Source organism: Alligator sinensis, unplaced genomic scaffold (genome assembly GCF_000455745.1).
Source record: "Alligator sinensis unplaced genomic scaffold, ASM45574v1 scaffold628_2, whole genome shotgun sequence".
In the NCBI taxonomy this organism is placed as follows: domain Eukaryota; kingdom Metazoa; phylum Chordata; order Crocodylia; family Alligatoridae; genus Alligator; species Alligator sinensis.
In genome coordinates, this window is record NW_005841833.1 from 4,203,335 (window position 1) to 4,208,118 (window position 4,784).

Consider the following 4,784-nt stretch of genomic DNA (forward strand, 5'->3'; position numbering starts at 1 on the left):
ATACTGCGGAAGCAGACTGCAAATCATTTTTCCTCTCTGACCCTTCTGAGTTACAGCAGCCCTAGGGTTTGCTTGCAACAACAGGAAGGGAAGTGTTTCCATCAGAAAAATGATCGTCCCTTTAATAGCGGGGGAAGGCGGGAAATCAACTCATGAAGCTCAAGAATGGACTTTGCAAAGTCCAGGACAGCTTATCCAGAGAATCTGGAGACTTTGCAAAGCCTGGAACTGACTGGAAGATGAGGGTGTTTTTGAGAAAAATGTGTCCCCCTTTTTCATCAAGAAATTCTGCGTTGCTTAGAGCAGCCCCAGCAGTTCTCTGGTCCCACGGCTCAGATGACCGATGGCATCAGCAGGGCCGTTCCAACACACCTGGGTTTACCTCCTGTTTCTGTTCCCTGCTTTGTAAATACCCAGCCCGAAGCTGCAACTGCTAATGCAGCGTCGCAGACAACAAATGCTCCAAGTCCCGAGGCAGCTCCTCCAAAACCACTGCCAGCAGGACGGGTAAAAACAAAAACCCAAGAGATGGTCTGTAAGTAGTTCATTTAGGACCCTGTGTCTTTGCCCAGGGTTTCAGACTCTAGGGCCCACATACACCATGCTTCTGCAGTTTTGGTTAGGTCAGTGGTGCGCCAGGACTGTCCCAGCTCGAGTAGCCTTGGATTCAAAGATGAAGGACAGAGATGCTTGGCTTCCTGCATGGCACTTCCTCTCCTGTCACCTGTGCCCTTGCAGACCCGCTGCCTGGCCAGCAAGGATGACCAGCATCCTCCATACCATTCCCACACAGAGTAGCCCTGGCCACTTAAGAAGGCGCTTCCCATCCACAGGCCCAGAAGTGCCCACGTGGACAAGGGGTTCACAGCTCTGGGCACCTGGCAATGGGCCCTGCCCCTGCAGCACACAGCGTGGGCTCATGGGAATGCCTCTCCCGATCCAAGTGCCAGGAGGGGAGCCAGGGTGAGGTGCCCAGTATATGTAGGGCACTAGCTTGTGGTGCCACCTTGGGCAAGTGGCTGTGGGTGCCTGTGCCTCAGTTTTACCACCCACAGTATGGGGATAAGAATGCTTCCAACCACCTCTGGGGCCACGGATGCAAATGTCTGTCTCATCTCCTCCCCCCACACTCCAGCAAAAGGCTCACCTCTCAGCCTTCGCAGGTCCTGCCCACCTGGGCAGCATCCAGGGAAGTTTTTCAAGCCTAGATTTCTACTGAGAATGCCTGGATGTGCACGGCCTTGGAGGAGGATGCTCCAAGAGGTAGAGGAGGGCTCCTGGTCTTGGTCTAAGTTCATTTAATCCACAAGATATTTAATTTTCTTCCCGTGCTCTCTCCTCTTCCCCAACCTGCCTACAGCTTCCAGTGCTTGTGTACCACCCCTCCTTGAAAGACTGCTCTTCTTTTAGAGAGAGGGAGAAGTCAGGCCCCATTTAAGAGAGTCCCTAGGTCTCGATGCTACCAGATATCCGAGGAAAATATGAACCCTCTCCCTGAGAGAGTTATTAAATGATTTAAATCTGTTTTTCACTTGCTCATTAATGATTTAAACTGTTGCTTGTTAACGTCTAAACCTATTACAGCAGGTGATTTAGTTTACATCTTCAGGCTCCACTCATCTCTACAAGTTGTTTTTTTCCTCCATAAATTCATAACTTCAAGAACTACACAAATAATTTAATGCAGGCGTGCAGATTTAACAGTCTAATGACTTGAGAAAATGGCCCATTGGGCAAAGTCGCCATCTGCCGGCCATAGTAGGGCATCACAGCAGCGGCCCGGCCTGTTGGCGGCTATCCTGGCTACAGCAGAGGGGCATCATTCTGCCACCCTCCTCGGGGAATTCTCTGGGACACCGGCAAGCAAAGCCCGCTGAACGAGTGCAGGATCTAGCAAAGGAGGTGCTCCTCGACTCGGTGTTTCTAAGCGCACGTGAGTCTTTTCAATGGCACAGTTTTCCTAACGACAAAAAGATGATGCCCTCCTATTGCAGCAATTTCTTTTTTGCCTACGTTTTGCTGTTTTAAAGGTATCACAGGCACTTCAAATGCTAAACCTCTTAGGAAACGGTTGGTTGAGTGAACAAGAGGCCAGAGACACAGAATCTCCTATTAAAGAGATATACTAGAATATACCTGCTGTTGTTTCCAAGCAGAGCCAACAGACTCCGGTCATGCAGTAGGAATTTACAGATGTCAAAGCATCTTCCAGGCAGAGGAAATGAAGGCACCATTTCCCACGCAGCAGGGCTGAAGACACTCCAGCATGACATGTCTGAGGGACTCAGGAAAGACCATCTCCCCATCCGTGAGAAGAATGACCGGAATCAGAGGCAGTTCTATCGATGTGCTCTTCCTACTGGAGTCTGGGTATCTCCGATCAATCCCTCTGTATTCCTGAAGTCCATCTAGGGCAGTCGGTCTCACTGCCCGTAGAGCACAGACAGCAAGGCAGCATGCGTGGCATAGGCAGCTTGTGAATGCCCTTTCCTCTGGACTCAGCCCGCTTTGGCTGGGTGAGACCATGAGGGCATGTGGCACAGACTCACTGCTGTTCAGACACTGTTATTTGGGGAAACTGTACTGCTCCTTCTTGTCGAGTGCTGCCTTCTTAAAGGTTCTTAGAAGTTGCCTGGATCCATCAGGCCAGGTCCAGCACTCGGGTCCTGTAGTGCTCAAACCAGAACGTGGCACAGGGAAGTGCAGCGTGCTGCAATAAGGATAGTGACTGTGCGGAGGGTGGCCTTTACCAACAAAGCTGAGCAAGAGCAAAAGGCTGGAGTCCTCAGGGGCTGAGGGGACACAAGTGTTGGTTTGGGACCCAACCAGAACTTCAAACCAAAAAAAAAACTGGGATCTTCAAGTTGCAGCTCAACCCCAAGAAATTAAATGCCTGGGGATGCCCTCCTGGGTCTATATGCATGTGTAGAGCCCCTGTTATACTGGCAGCTTGGTACCCCGGCAAACATGCTCCCAAATGGAAGTAGCTCTTCTTCCCCTTCATCTTCCATCTAAGCCTCTTAGTGGGAAGGCCAGTACCAAGAAGAAAAGCAACCCTCTCCCCCTGCGTGCGCACACATGCATCTCAGTGCCCCTCTCCCCACACCTTTCCCCATCTTCAAAGTTTGCCGATTCCAGGATGAAAGGCCCCCATGCGCCTAATTGCACGGAGCTTTGCCTGGCTCAGGCTTCTGTGCCAACCTCTGCCCAGTGAAACATGCTCACCACATGCTTCCAGCCACGGGACTTCCTCTTTCACCTGCCCCAGACTGGCCGCCCTGCCCCGCTGCCGTGGAACTGCGCCCCCGGGAGTCCCCGGCCCCTCCCCACCCCTTTATCAGCTTTTGGCAGATGTGGATTTTCCTAATGTGGCGCTTCTTTCAAGGCACTTCCCTGCTACAATTAGCACATGCTCTTTAATTAATTTTACTCTTTTATTGCTTCGCTGAGATTATCTTAACTACGTAGCTATTCAACACGTGTGCCGCATTTAATGCCGGAGTTTACGGCTTCCTCGGATAAACCCTCTGTGAAGGAGATCCCACCGCTTTAGGAAGCCCAAATTTTATTCTGCAAGGGCTGGATCCTGGACAGTGTCCTCAGGAGGAGCTGAGCCCTACGATCTTGCCCTGCCCCAGGCCCCTCAGCCCAGGTTCACACTCTACGCAGTCATGATATCAGGATCCTCAGTACCCTTCTCTTTCCCCCGGGCAAAGTTCGGCCTCCCCTTACTGTCATCAGCAGGAGTCCAGGACATGCAGATGGCTCAGAGGTGGGCCCTAGCTACCATTCTGGCGACCGGATACCCCACATTGCAGAGGTTTGAAACATTCCCACTCCTCCCCAATAGGAGATGTGTTTCAAGGGAGGCAGGATTTGTTCAGGCCACGGAGCGAGATATGCAAATACACCTTTTTATTACAAGAGGTGATATATTATTTTGCATGAGAATGGAACTCAATCGGGCATAGCTGTTAAATTAAGTCTGGCTTTACCCCTCAGGTACAAAAAATGTTAACACCGAAACCTTATGGAAATCAGATGATAGATTACAAGGACAGAAAAGCTTGAAATTTCCATGGAGGATGCAGAGGTGGACAGGTTCCAGATGGGACCTTGTTTTCCCATGGGTAGGCACTACTGCAAGGAGGCCTGGTCCAGAATGAGCACTCTCTTGATCCAGAGACTCCCAGTGCTCGGAGCAGGCCCTACAATAGCAGCCTACCCCCAAACAGACACCAGCAGCCAGGTCCTTTGATAGCAGTCTTCAAATACATAGAGGGGGCATGTCTACATGTGCACTTTAATGAGCGTTAGACTATTTTAATGAGCATTAAAGCATCACTAAAAACGTGCTATGTAGCTAATGCGCATTAAGACAGGCTAATGTGCATTTTCCTAGTACCTCACAATGGAGGTACTAGATTTAATGCACATTAACTAAAGTGTGCTAACACATGTGCAGACGCGTCAAGGGTGACTAGCAAGAGGTGGTGATCAATTGTTCTGCATGCACAGGGGACAGGACAAGCAGTAATGGGCTGAAATTGCTACAGGGGAGATTCAGGTTGGATATTAGCAAGAACTTTCCAACCATGAGAGTGGTTCAGCACTGACACAGAGGCCCTATGAGGCCTGCCAAATCTCCATCACTGGAAGCATCTAAGGGCAGGTTAGGCAAGCATTTGGCTGGGATGGTTTAGATAGGCCCAGTCCCGCCCTGAGCATATGCCAAAAAGTTATCAGACAGCCTTCTCCAGCAAGCACTGTGTGGGGACCAAGAG